The following is a 14,771-nucleotide window of genomic DNA, read 5'->3' as shown; positions in this document are numbered from 1 at the left end:
GAAATCATGAGTCATTTATTCCTTCTAACAACCCTATAAAATTGGGACTATTATTATCCCCATCTCACAGATGAAGAAAGCAAGTGATAAAGAAGTGAAATACTTTGGCTAGGGTCACCAAAGGAGAAAGTGGTGGAAACAAAATTCAAACCCAGGCATCCTGGTTCTAGATTCAGTCCTCGTGGCTGCCATGTCTCAGAGCCTTCCAGGGGACTGCCACCCTCCACCCAGGCATCCTGGTTCTAGAAGCAGTCCTCCCCTCCACCACGTCTCAGAGCCTTCCAGGGGACTGCCACCCTCCACCCACCCTCCACCAAGGCATCCTGGCTCCAGAAGCCGTCTTCCCCTCTGCAATGTCTCAGAGCCTTCCAGGGGACTGCCACCCTCCACCCAGGCATCCTGGCTCCAGAAGCAGTCCTCCCCTCTGCAATGTCTCAGAGCCTTCCAGGGGACTGCCACCCTCTACCCAAGCATCCTGGTTCTAGAAGCATTCCTCATGGCCACCATATCCCAGAGCCTTTCAGGGGACTGTCAGTTTCCACCCAGGCATCCTGGCTCCAGAGGCAGTCCTCCCCTCCACCATGTCTCAGGCCTTCCAGGGGACGTCACCCTCCACCCAGGCATCGTGGCTCCAGAAGCATTCCTCATGGTCACCATGTCTCAGAGCCTTCCAGGCGATGTCACTCTCTATGTTCTTTCCCATGGTGAGTGAGAGGGCTTGCTCCTTGTGATGGGTTTCTTTGAGTGGCCTTGTCATGTTCCCACTGTGAGGACAAAGTATTGAAGTTATTTATTTAATATGGATATTTAATATGGATTCAAGTAAATGGCATCTATATCCACAGGTATTTGTGTAAGTGCTCGCAAACATAAGTTTAAATGTTCATGTGTTATATTTTAATTTTATGGAAAATCATTTTGAAATAGTGTGGCTTCTTACCATGAATCTGGCTGCCCCCATATCTGGAGTTTTATTTTGTTTGTCTGATCTTTTGACATCATCCTTTCTTTTCTCTAGGGAGGGAAAGAGTTGTCAACATATGATTTTATGATTTTGTATTACATTGAAAAATAACTTTGATGCCCATTATCCAGCTGTTTGCTGAGAACAGGTGAGCACCATACTTGAGGCCGGCTGGGCGCAGCTCGCTGGGCAGGGAGCCCAGGCTGTGAGCCGCAGCCTCCATTCTGGTCTACGCTGCCTCTGTTTAATGGAGCAGTTACTTATACATCTCAGTGGACAGAACCAAAGGGTGATCTGAATTTATTCCAGGCAATTTCTCCTTTTCTTTTTCTTAATTCATGAGTGTGAATATTCTTTAATGAGGATTTTTTTATTTTGAGATATTTTTGGTGTTAGGAGGACGCTCTCCTTCCCTCCTTCCTGGGAGTGCTGAGCATTGGTGAACAGCTCCCTCTACGGAATGAAACATCCACAAAGTGCATCTGCAGCTTTTCCCAAAGGAGGGAGAAGGAAGAGGCTGTTGCACACTCTGATAATAGTGGATAGTACTATATGCGAAGGTTCTTGTAGATAGTACTGTATGCTAAGGTTCTCGTGGATGGTCTCTATGCTAAGGTTCTGATGGTACTATACGCTAAGGTTCTCGTGGATAGTACTCTATGCTAAGGTTCTCAGATGGTACTTTATGCTAAGGTTCTCATGGATGGTAAGATATGCTAAGGTTCTCGTGGATGGTACTGTATGCTAAGGTTCTCAGATGGTACTTTATGCTAAGGTTCTCATGGACGGTAAGGTATGCTAAGGTTCTCGTGGATGGTACTCTATGCTAAGGTTCTCATGGATGGTACTCTATGCTAAGGTTCTCGTGGATGGTATTCTATGCTAAGGTTCTGATGGTACTACATGCTAAGGTCCTCGTGGATGGTACTCTATGCTAAGGTTCTCAGATGGTACTTTATGCTAAGGTTCTCATGGATGGTAAGGTATGCTAAGGTTCTCGTGGATGGTACTCTATGCTAAGGTTCTCATGGATGGTAAGGTATGCTAAGGTTCTCGTGGATGGTACTCTGTGCTAAGGTTCTCAGATGGTACTTTATGCTAAGGTTCTCATGGATGGTAAGGTATGCTAAGGTTCTCGTGGATGGTACTTTCTCGTGGATAGTACTATACTGCTAAAGTTCTCGTGGATGGTACTCTATGCTAAGGTTCTCGTGGATGGTACTTTCTCGTGGATAGTACTATACTGCTAAGGTTCTCGTGGATGGTACTCTATGCTAAGGTTCTCATGGATGGTACTTTCTCGTGGATAGTACTATACTGCTAAGGTTCTCGTGGATGGTACTTTCTCGTGGATAGTACTATACTGCTAAGGTTCTCGTGGATGGTACTGCGTGCTAAGATTCTCGTGGAACATCAGTATAGTCTGGGGACTGTGACATCATCCTGATGTCCTATCTTGCACTCTGTTGTCTCCCGTGAGGCAGACCTGATACATGACGTGATGCTCAGCAACACAAATGTCTAAACTGAAGAGACGATGGAAAGGAGATGCCTTAGAGGAGACGTGGCCATAATTTGAGGCAATGGGTTGTGATCATATCCAGCAGCTATTATCATTTACTAATGAGTCGGCACTCTGCTAAATGCTTTATTTGCATTCTGTTATTTAATTCTCACATAAATCTTTTGAAGTGAGTACTATTATCATCCCCACTCTTTGGATAAGGAAACTGATACTCCAAATTTAAAACCTGCCCAAGATCACACGGCTGCTACGTGGAACGAAAGGGAGTAAAACCCAGAGGTCTCACTGCAGGACATTAACTCTTAAACACTGAGCTGTGTTAGCTTCCCAAATTTCATAATGGTGTCACCACTCCTTGAAATATATCTGAACATAAATGTGTCATGATCTTTGGTGGGTATTAAGTTTCTACAGTCAAAAATTTGCAGTAGAAAGAATGAGAGTAATAATAAAAAATAAATGTGGTAAAAATAATAATACTAGGTGGGGTGTGGTGGCTCACGCCTGTAATACTAGCACTTTGGGAGGCCAAGGCAGGCAAATCACCTGAGGTCAGGAGTTCGAGACCAGCCTGGTCAACATGGTGGAACCCTGTCTGTACTAAAAACACAAAAATTAGCTGGGCGTGGCAGCGCACACCTGTAATCCCAGCTACTCAGGAGGCTGAGGCATGAGAATCACTTGAACCTGGGCGGCAGAGGTTGCAGTGAGCCGAGATCGCACCACTGCACTCCAGCCTGGCGATAGAGCAAGACTCCATCTCAAAACAAAACAAAACAAAAAAGCAAACCAAAAAATGACGTATAATCCATACGGGGAATTCAAGTGAACAAGGCAGTCCGCAATGCAGAGTGGAAGCAACCTGTGCTGCTCACAGCACCCCCAAGCCACACTGCAATGAGGAGGAAGAGAGAGAAAAGCTTAACCATTCAACCCTGCAAGTACTTACTAAGCACCTCTTACAGCAGGTGTGGTGGTCACTGGAGAACACTAAGGAAAATTAGACACAGTTCCTTTCTGCAAAGAATGAATACAACAACTGCACAAATAACAAAATACAAATGTGACTGCCTTGAGTGAGAAGTTCTGCCACATGCCGGGAGTTCAGAGGAGGAAGAGACGTCTAATGCAGAGGGTCCTTGAAGGTGACCATGAGGCAGTGACATCCAAGGGGACTTGAGCCAGGATTTCAGCGGTGACTGGGAAAGGTGGGGAGTCCCAGAAACAAAGGCCTGGAGGTGACAAATCCCAGAGCAGCCAGGCCTGGCTTGGCTGGAAGGTCAGGGATGTAGAAGCACACCAAGGGCAGAGGCCTCGAAAGCAGAGGTGCATCCTCCCCATGCTGAGGAGCAGCCCCCACAGCCTAGCCCGGCCGTCAGCAATCTACGCTCTCTCTCTCGCTCTCTCTCTTTTTATTCTGGACTTTTCATATACATGGAATCACACAATATGCAGTCTATAGAAGGATGAAGAGGGACTTTACCCAGAAATGTGAGAGTTCCCAGAAGGCTCCTGAAGGAAGTGAGACCCAAGGGGCGGGGTCAGTTGGACAGAGGGGCAGCAGCTGTCGTGCAGGGGCCTGGCCTGTGGCGGCCACGCTCCCTGGGATGGTGAGAGGCGTCGCAGCAGGCCCCACAGGCTGATGGCTGAAGGAAGGTGTCAGCCACGCACCCAGAGCACAGCGGGGCATCAGGAGGATCTGAAACAGCGAGTGATCTCCTTGCATCTTCTATTTAGACGGCCACTCCAATCTGTAGACAATATTGAAGGGCCACAAAGGTGGACAAGGAAGGGAACGGGTCCTGAGGCTCCTTTTATTGCCCGTGACTCCCAGACATAAGCAAATCTCAGCACCGAGGCCACTGGCTCATCTTGCCCACTGCACAGCTTGGCCCAACCCTTTTCCTCTTTCCAGTTGCTTCAGCTCCACTTCCACTTAGAGCTTAAATATAATAGAAGAACGGGTTCTTAAGGTACAGTCCAGACTATTTACAATTAGCTAGCTAAAGATGGAAAATGAGACGATTTGTAATGATGTGTAGTTTGACACATAATAACAGAATGCTAGGCTGTAACCTTACTTTTTTCTGATTTACATTTATATTGCAGAAGCTGACAACATCTAGAATAAGTAAACGTTACATTTTCTGTCATGAAATATCTAAGAGCCACATACTAAACCTTTTAGTTTTTTAAAAAATGAAAGGCAGTAGAAACATCTTTGCATTCTGACATAAAGGAAACTTTGAATACATCTGGACATTGTTTTACACAATTAATATGAAAATTTAATTTTGCCCCATGTAAACTTGCTCAGCTGTAAACAAACAAGCCATCATGGAGACTAGATCAAATAATAAGCTCGCTGACTCCATGCTAAAGTAAATAAGGACATCAGAGTAAGTCATAGCCCTACAGATGTTAGACAAAAGGAAGGATTTTTACGTCTTTATTGATGTAAATTACATACTGTAGGAGTAACTCATCTAAAGTCCACTATTGAATAGGTTAGTATCTTCACAGAGTTATGTAGCCATCACCATGACTTAATTTTAGAGCATTTCCTTCACCCCAGAAAGAAATACCATACTGGCCGGGTGCGGTGGCTCACGCCTGTAATCCCAGCACTGTGGGAGGCCGAGGCAGGCGGATCACGAGGTCAGGAGATCGAGACCATCCTGGCTAACACGGTGAAACCCCATCTCTACTAAAAATACAAAAAATTAGCCAGGCGTGGTTGTGGGCACCTGTAGTCCCAGCTACTTGGGAGGCTGAGGCAGGAGAATGGTGTGAACCTGGGAGGCAGAGCTTGCAGTGAGCCAAGATCTTGCCACTGCACTCCAGCCTGGGCAACAGAGCGAGACTCTGTCTTAAAAAAAAAAAAAAAGAAACACCATACCCATTAGCAGTCACACCCCAACCCCACTCCATCCCCCACCCCGTCCCCCACCCCATCCCTCGCCACATCCCCCACCACATCCCCCACCACATCCCCCCACCCCAACCCCCACCCCAATCCCCACCCCAACCCTCACCCCATCCCCCACCCCACCCCCCACCCCAACCCCCACCTCAACCCCCACCCCATCCCCCACTCGTAGCAACCACTCATCTCCTTTCTGTCTCTATAGAATTCACTGATTCTGGACATTTCACCTAAATGGAATCATACAAGATGTGGCCTAAGAAAGATTATCTTTCATTGTCATATTAATAGCTATAAACCCATAATAAGAAACGTCTTACACTACAACTTAAATTGCTATTCCTAATGAGAAACATGGGGATGAAGTCCCGTTAGGCATTGTCACAATGTCTAAACAAGGGTCTCTGAGAAGCTTCTAGCTCTGCCGTGTCTAGCATGGGAGTTCCTGCAGGCTGCTTAATGGAGACCTCATCTACTTTGTCTAAACAAACCAGGAACGGTGTGGGTCCTGGTCACCTCCCAGGTGCCCTCAGCGTGTTAGGGTCTCCTTCAGCCTCCGATGACTCAACAGTCAGGTGTCACTGGACATGTCCTAAGTATGTACTTTCTAGTGGCTTGCAGTCAACATCATGTAAAGTGTGGTACACACACTAACACACACACACAATCATAATGTTACAGTTTCCACCTGCAGTGACCTGTGTCTATTAAAGGGCTGCCCAACACGGACTCACAGCATTGGTCTCTTTTCATTCTGTCGCTTATATTACATAGATTTTAAAGTCTGATAAATGTTACCAATCTTAGAAAAAAATTCAGGAAAATAGCTTCTGTTCTGACTAGCTTAAAATTTTTATTTGCTATTAATTTTAATTAGTGTAGGAAGTTAAAATACAAAAGAGAGAGCTAAGAAAATGACTAAAATTGATTGAATATGTTGTCTTCAGACAACTGGTATATGCTTTGGGAGGCCGAGGCAGGCAGATCACGAGGTCAGGAGATCGAGACCATCCTGGCTAACACGGTGAAACTCGGTCTCTACTAAAAATACAAAAAATTAGCTGGGCATGGTGGTGGGTGCCTGTAGTCCCAGCTACTTGGGAGGCTGAGGCAAAAGAATGGCATGAACCCGGGAGGCGGAGCTTGCAGTGAGCTGAGATCGGACCACAGCACTCCAGCCTGGGCGACAGAGCGAGACTCCGTCTAAAAAAAAAAAAAACAGAAAGGTGCCAAAGACAATTATTTCGATTAATTAAAAAGAGCCAAAAGAGCAACAAATAAAAAAAGGAAGGTTAAAATGTTGTCTTTACTGAAAATTCATTTTTGGTTATTGACAATTCATCAGTAATATTTATACACATGCATATCCCATACAAATGTGTAAGATAAAATTTTTGAATAAACATTTTAAAGAGAAGACTAAGTTTATTTTCTATTAGGAACTTTCATATCCTTTAAGAAGAATAAAAACGCCTATGTTTATTTTTAAAAGTACACGTATGTATAGAAAAGGAGAGGAGAGAGGGCAGGGCTCGTAACAGTGCTGACAGTGGCCATCTCTGGGCAAAAGAAATGTGGACAGTTTTCATTTCAATTTTTTTACTTCCTCGAAGTTTAAAAAGCTCTATAATGAACATATATTGCTCTTGTGCAAGAAGGGATTTTTTTTTTTTTTTTTTTTTTTTTTTCAGAAAAACACTAACAAGCGCTTTTTTTGTCTTTCCTCAAATTTTGTGCATCTTTCTCATTGACAATGGATGGTTGGTTTTCAGAGACGAATTTGTCATGCTAGTAACAAGTTTTCTGGAGCTTTTTGAGATTAAGTTCACAACATTGCTGTAAGTCATGTTTGGAATCACTTTCTGCCCTTCCAGTTGTTGTAGAACGCAAATTGCCACCCGTGGCCCTTCTCTGCCTCCAGCTCCCTGACCACAGGTTGCAGAGAAGGATGGGGTGCATCTGTGCCCAGGCGTGTGTGATGCCTCACCACGTGGAAGGACAGCCAGCTGGAGGCACAGGACATGCCTGAACTGTGCTGCAAACTAGAAGACACAAAAAATCTGGGTTTTTATTCCAGAAAACTGTCACGGACACATGTAATCAAGACTGGTATTTCTCTGTCCATTGTAGAAAAAGATCCAATCCTCTTAGTCTCAACTTAAACTAAGATTTTCACAATATCAAATTTTCATGGAAACTGCCTTCAGCATAATAAGTACAAGTAATTTATCTGATAAAAGAATGTCAACAGCAAGTACAGTATAATTTGTGTGGTGACAAATTGTACCCATCCTTCCCAGGAAGAAAGACACACTGCTGTGTGTGGAATGAATCAGGGCAAGGTCAAGTAGAAGCACTTGTGTTTAATATGCAGCTCCCAGAAACATCACTCTATCCTTTCAGAGGATAGATGCAAATTATAGCTAATAAAGTTATTATAAATAATTGCTGCTTCTCCTCTCCTGCATATTCAGTGAGTTTGGAATAGGAGGAGAGGCAGTTATGAATGAGACACCTATAAATTATGAATTAGGAGACATCTGATGTGGCACTTGTCATTGTCACTGAATTCAGAGAAGTATTTTCATAGATTAGCAATATCAGATATGACATCTGAGGTCAAATTGACTGAGAGATTTAGCCAGCCAGGGTGAGAAGTACAAGGTTGAGAATGTCTCTAAGATGCTCACACAGCACCTGCAGATATCTTCGGGAATGACAAGGAGAGGAAAAGGAGCAGGTGTTAATTTTTCACATAATAAGGGCTGGAACAAATAGCAGACATGAGTACTACGAAGGGGAAAATTAGTCACCCTGTAGTATTATGGGCACGAATATCTCACAATGAGGTGGGAGGATCCGAGGTCCTGACAATGTCTGTGCAGACCCTAACCTGTGTCAGGTCCTGAGCCTGGTGGGGAAGGCAGGAATTCGACTCCAGCAGCTTCTGCTGATAATCAAGACACAACGCCAACAGGAAGCAAGCGACAGAGGCTGTGCTGTGGGGGGAAGGAGGGGTCCACCCAGCGTCAGAGACATGAGTAGCAGGCAGCCCTCTTCCAGGAATACTGCCCGGCCTGCCCCTTGAAACCAACAGCCAGGGTCAGCAAGAGACCCAGGGCACAGAGTCTGAGTGGGGGCTGCACGGGAGCTGGGGCAGGTGACAAGCAGGTTTCCAGAGCGCAACCAGAGTCAGTCTCAGCTGCAGGGAGGGCAGCCTCGAGGGGAGGATCCGTGAAGGAGCAGAAACTTGGGGGGCAGCAGGGTTCAGCCCGCCGGAGCCACAGCATGAGAAGGGGCAAAAGGGGCCGGGTCCAGCACGTGGCTTGCCCTGTGAGCTGGAGGGAGTAGGGCAGCATGGCCTCCGCTGAGTCAGGCACGGTGAGGGCACAGACCCATGGAGGGGCCAGACGGGACTCACAATTAGGCCCACAGCCAGCGAGCCACGGACGGGACTCACATCCAGGTGTCTACAGTAGTCAAACTGTTGGAGGCTGAAAGTAGAGTGGTGATCACCAGCTGGGGGAGGGGGACAGGGAGAGTTACCCGACGAGTAGAGGATTTCAGATTCGCAAGATCACAGAGAGAGATCTGCCGAACAACAATGTGAGCAGAGTCGACACCACTGCCGTGCACACTTAGCAAGAGCTGAGAAGGTACATTGCATGCTGTGTGCTTCTGACCACACACACACTAAGCGAGATTCAGGCCCAAGTCGACCTCCAAGTCCTTGCCCTTTCGCGGCAGCCCCGGGCACTGTGATTGAGACCCAGCTCCTGCCTGCTGGGCCTCACGGGCCTCTGCCGTCAATCAAGTGGTAAGATTTCTCAGAACCGCAGAAGCCAGAATCCGACCTGTTACTCTTTGGCACTGTTTAATATAATGTTTTAGACATGTTTGCCACTTTTTATATAAACGCTTATGAAAATCACAGACTGTTAACTAAGTAGACGCTCAGGTACACTCACCATTTGCAGCAAGATAAAAATGGCCAAGCGCGGGTCCCGTAGCCGCTAAGCCTGTCCTGTTTCCCGACCTCCTGAGAGAGTCCCCAGGCTTTGCCTTCCCGGCTTCCCGGGCTGACCGCAAATTCGTGTGTTCCTGGCGCTTGCCCCATCTGCTAACTCCAGCTACGGGAGAGGTGCTCTGTGGCACTCTTGGAGCAAAAACATCCAGACGTAGCCCAAATCCTTCGGAAGGTTTTCCAGGAGAATGGGAGGTGCTCGTGTCACAGGGCACCCAAACTCCCAAGGAGAAGATGAGGACTTGAGGAGGCCCTTGAGGCGACGTGCGCGCACCGCGGTGGGGCCGTCTCTGTGCCGTGAGGCTCCTGCCTGCGTCTAACAGCGGGAGGTCATCGGGCAAGTGAGTTGCTGCACCGGTGAAGAGAACGCTGGAAGAGGCGGGAATCGTGCCACGCTGAGGGGCGCCATCTTTGTGAGAGCTCAGGACCAAAGTGGGTCAGAACTCCGTTCCTACAGTGTACGTCGCATCTCCCTCTGGTAGGACCTGCTGTCTTAGTTTTTGTTTGTGGTTTGGTTTTGTTTTTCGGCCTAGAAGTTGGTGAGTGATGCTGTTTGATTCCAGCAGGAAGTCCAGGGTGCTGTCACCATGGTGGGCATCCAGCGGCCCCGGGCTGGGCTGACTTTATGAGTCACTGCCACCGCTGCTGTTTGTGGCACCCTGCCATGTGACCGTGATCTTCTGTGTCACATGACACAAGTTTGCGGCCCCGGGCTGGGCTGACTTCATGAGTCACTGCCACCGCTGCTGTTTGTGGCACCCTGCCATGTGACCGTGATCTTCTGTGTCACATGACACAAGTTTGCGGCCCCGGGCTGGGCTGACTTCATGAGTCACTGCCACCGCTGCTGTTTGTGGCACCCTGCCATGTGACCGTGATCTTCTGTGTCACATGACACAAGTTTGTTGTCTTTTTCTCAAATTTTATACCTCTTTCTCATTGACAGTGGATGGTTGGTTTTCAGAGATGAATTTGTCAGGTAAGAATTTTTCTGCAGCTTTCTGAGATTAAGTTCGTAATATTGCTGAAAGTAATGTTTGAAATCACTGTTTGCCCTTCCAGTTGACATAGAAAGCAAATCACCACCCGTGGCCCTTCTCTGCTGCCAGTTCCCCCACCACAGGCTGCAGAGAAGGCCAGGGGTGCATCTGTGCCCAGGTGTGTACAATCAAGCAGACACTTCAAGGTGTTCTTTGAAACAGTCAAGAGAAGTCCTTTATGCCTCCCCGGGTTTTCTTGACTGTCTCAAGGTACACCTTACAGTGGGGTGTACTGCCCAGGTTGGCCAAGATGCAATGGCCAGCCTTGACAGTCTCGGCCGTGGGCTTTTGAACTGAGCCGCATTAAATCCCAGCCGGTGCTGGAAGACACTCAGGCATCCCCACAGACTTTCATCAGACCTCCCAGGGCAGCCCCCAGCCCTTCCACATCCATTGGTCAGCCGTGGTCTGCGGGTCCTCTGGAGGGCAGGCAGGAGTCACAGCTGCAGGTGTGCCCCTTGGGACATCACGCTGGCCTTGGGCAGAGCCTCTGGGAGAAAGGGCCCCCAGGGCGCAGTCCTCAGTTGTGTTGCATTGCTGCATTTCCTCAGAGCCCAGGGCGAGGCCACTCCAGACGCAGCTCTGCTCTGCACGGCTCCTGAGTCTCTGACGCTGGCCCTGGAAATGAGGACACATCAGCCACGAGGACCTGACTCTGTCTGTCCAGCTCCAGGTAGTTTAATTGCCAGGAGCAAAAGCCATCACTTGAGATTTTGGTCGATGGTCCCTCTGCCCTCTTCAGAGCTTAGGCGTGGGTTCGATGAGGGTGGGCTGTGGGCATGTCACAGATCCATCAGGCCAGACTCTGAGCAGCCGCCCTCCGGGAACCAAGCCTCTCTTCCTGGGCTAAGCCCATGGTGATGATTTCCTTAGCTTCTTGTCCTAGGAGCCCCTCAGGTCTATGTTTTTATAACAGCTTTTTTGAAATGCAACTCAAATGCCATACCATTCGCTCATTTAATGTGTACAATTCAGTAGGGTTTTTATGATTATTAATTTTTTGAGACGGAGTCTCTCTGTTGCCAAGGCTGGAGTGTAGTGGCATGATCAGAGCTCACTGCAGCCCCAACCTTCCAGGCTCAAGTGATCCTCCTGCCTCAGCCTCCCAAGTAGCCAGGACTACAGGCATGCGTCACCACACCCAGCTAATTTACTTTTGTTTTTTTTTTGTAGAGACGGTCTTGCTATGTTGTCCAGGCTGGCCTCAAACTCCTGGCTTCAAGTGAGCCTCCAGCCTCAGCCTCCAAAAGTGCTGGGACTCCAGGCATGAGCTACCGCGCTCGGCCGCAATTCCACAGTATAGCACATTTTAGTATTTTCATCACCGCACCCAACTTTAGAACATTGCATCACTCCGAAAGGAAACTCATGCCCTTTAGCTGTCACCCTCATACCTCACACACACCTGTGTGTGTCCCTGGCCCCACACAGCCATTGATCTGCCTCTTTCTCTGTCTGTGGACTTTCCTATTCCGGATCACATAAGACCTGGCCTTCTGTGACTGTCTTCCTTCACTGAGCGTGTTCTCAAGGCTCATCCACAACGCAGCCTGTGTCAGCACGTCATGTTACCGTGCAGTATTTCATTTTATCACAATTAGTTTATTCTTTCATGAGTAAGTAGGCATCTGGGTTATTTCCACCTTTTAGCTATCATGAATAGTGTGTCTATGAATATTTGTACACAAGCGTTTGGCAAGTTTTCATTTCTTGGAAGTTACATGGAATGCATGGAGCTGCTGAGTGAGATGGCTGCTCCCTGCTTCATCTCTCAAGGAATTGTTGCCTGGTTTTCCACAGCAGCTGCACCATTTCCCTCCGTTCTCTTGTAAACCAGCTTCTTGTGGTCTCTTCTACCTGTATTATAGAAATGTCCAGGTGTATCGAAGTCCCACTAAAGCTGAAACTGGAGATGTTGCTTTAATTATACTCACACAAGCTGGGCGCAGTGGCTGGCACTATGCCAGCTACTCAGGAGGCTCAGGCAGAAGGATTGCTTGAGCCCAGGAGGTAGAGGCCTCAGTGAGCTGTGATTGTACCACTGCACTCCAGCCTGGGCAACACAGCAAGACCCTGTCTCGAAAAATCATAAATAAATAAATAAATAAATAAATAAATAAAACAGAACACCTAAGCAAGAGAATCAAAGAGTCTGCCTTTAAAAAAATTTATACCAGCCGATTGGGCGTAGTGGCTCACACCTGTAATCCCAGCACTTTGGGAGACCAAGGCGGGCAGATCACAAGGTCAGGAGTTCAAGACCAGTCTGGCCAACATAGTTAAACCCTGTCTCTACTAAAAATACAAAAATTAGCCAAGTGTGGTGGTGTGCACCTGTAATCCCAGCTACTCAGGAGGCTGAGGCAGGAGAATTGCATGAACCCTGGGGGCAGAGGTTGCAGTGAGCCAAGATCATGCCACTGCACTCCAGCCTGGGTGACAGAACAAGACTCTGCCTCAAAAAACAAAACAAAACAAAAAAAATTTATACTAGGGGCCAGGCATGGTGGCTCACGCCTGTAAGCCTAGCACTTTGGGAGGCCGAGGCGGGCAGATCACAAGGTCAGGAGTTCCAGACCAGTCTGGCCGACATAGTTAAACCCTATCTCTACTAAAAATACAAAAATTAGCCGAGTGTGGTGGTGTGTGCCTGTAATCCCAGCTACTCAGGAGGCTGAGGCAGAAGAATCACTTGAACCCAGGAGGTGGAGGTTGCAGTGAGCCGAGACTGTGCCACTGCACTCCAGCCTGGGTGACAGAGTGAGACTCTTATCTCAAAAAAAAAAATTTATACTAACACTTACATGATATTTTTATAATGTTTTTTCTATAATTCCTTTCCGTCTAGTCATTTATTTTCTTCACAAAATATCTGTGTGCTTGGATATCGTTATCTGTATATGAAATAATAATACAGAAGGTTTTAGAGTTTTGACCAAGTCACATAACAAATATCTAAACCGAAGAGCTGCACCAGGTTTCCAACCCAAATTTCAGTGTGCAATTTAAAGTAATAACAGAGGGTGGGTGTGGTGGCTCACACCTGTAATCCCAGAGCTTTGGGAGGCCAAGGTGGCAGATCACTTGTGGTCAGGAGTTCGAGACCAGCCTGGCCAATATGGCAAAACCCCATATCTACTACAAACACAAAACATAAAAAATTAGCCAGGTGTGTTGGCGTGCACCTGTAATCCCAGTTAGTCAGAAGGCTGAGGTAGGAGCATTGCTTGAACCGGGAAGTGGAGGTTGCAGTGAGCCAAGATCACACCACTGCACTCTAGCCTGACCAACAGAGCAAGACTCCATCTCAAAAATAAATAAATAAATAGCATAAAGTAATGACAGAGTAGGGGAAAGGGAGATTAAAAAAAAGAATATGAATGTATTTATTACCACTGAACTGCACACTTAAAAATAGTAAAGATGGTAAATTTTACATGTATATTTTACCTCAATTTTTTTAAGTATAAAAAAGTTTTAAATTAAAAAAAAAAATTGTGGCTGGGCTTGGTGGCCCACACCTGTAATCCCAGCACTTTGGGAGGCCGAGGAAGAGGGATCGCCTGAGCTCACGAGTCTGAGACCAGCCTGGGCAACATGGTGAACCCCCCATCTCCACAAAAAATACAAAAATGAGCCAGATGTGGTGGTGCTTGCTTGTAGTACCAGCTACTCAGGAGGTTGAGGTGGGAGAATGGTTTGAGCTCAGGAGGCAGAGGTTGCAGTGAGCCAGGATCACACCACTGCACTCCAGCCTGGGTGTCTCAAACAACAACAGCAACAACAAACTTAAAAAAAGAACATAAAATGAAAGTGCATTCATGGATGAATCTAAAATAAAATCTGCATTCAAAGAGACTGAAAAATAATAAGAAAGTAATGGCAGGGGTGGCAGTGGTTGGGTGGCATGTTGAGGATGGAGCTTTGTGCTTTGGAGCTGCGGAGAGCGAGGGGCCACACAGGGCATGCAGCGCTGGCAGTGACAGCAGGTGGGTGCGTGCTGCGAAGAGCACCACAGCACTCAGGCAGGATCGTGGGGGTCCAGCAAGGACTGTGGATGCATCTCGGTGTTTCTCACAGTGTGGTACTCTGCACATAATAGAAATTCAAAAATATTCTTTGATGGACTTGTTATAAACTTCCAGGAAACTACTCCCCTGCTGCTTTTGGCTGAGGCTGCCAGGGCACTTGCACAGGTTGTCTTGCAGAAGGGCAGGGTGTCTAGTTGAAGACGGGGTGTTGGATGAGTGCATTGGCTTCCATCCACCCATAGCCCAACTTAAATGAGAATA

The 14,771-nt window shown here is 47.2% G+C and overlaps 1 protein-coding gene across 1 annotated transcript in view; it reads left to right on the top strand.

The window, feature by feature from the left end:
- Positions 1–9,897: 9,897 nt before the first annotated feature.
- ATP9B (ATPase phospholipid transporting 9B (putative)) overlaps positions 9,898–14,771 on the top strand; it is a 319,070-nt gene continuing 314,196 nt past the window's right edge. Inside the window, exon 1 of the mRNA XM_055295727.2 lies at positions 9,898–9,917. The gene's annotated coding sequence lies outside the window, so the exon portion shown is untranslated. The remainder of the gene's footprint in view (positions 9,918–14,771) is intronic.

The sequence above is a fragment of the Symphalangus syndactylus genome, chromosome 1 (assembly GCF_028878055.3).
Source record: "Symphalangus syndactylus isolate Jambi chromosome 1, NHGRI_mSymSyn1-v2.1_pri, whole genome shotgun sequence".
NCBI classification, from domain to species: Eukaryota; Metazoa; Chordata; class Mammalia; order Primates; family Hylobatidae; genus Symphalangus; species Symphalangus syndactylus.
Note: the sequence above shows the minus strand (reverse complement) of the source record. Positions and strands in the feature narration are given on the sequence as shown.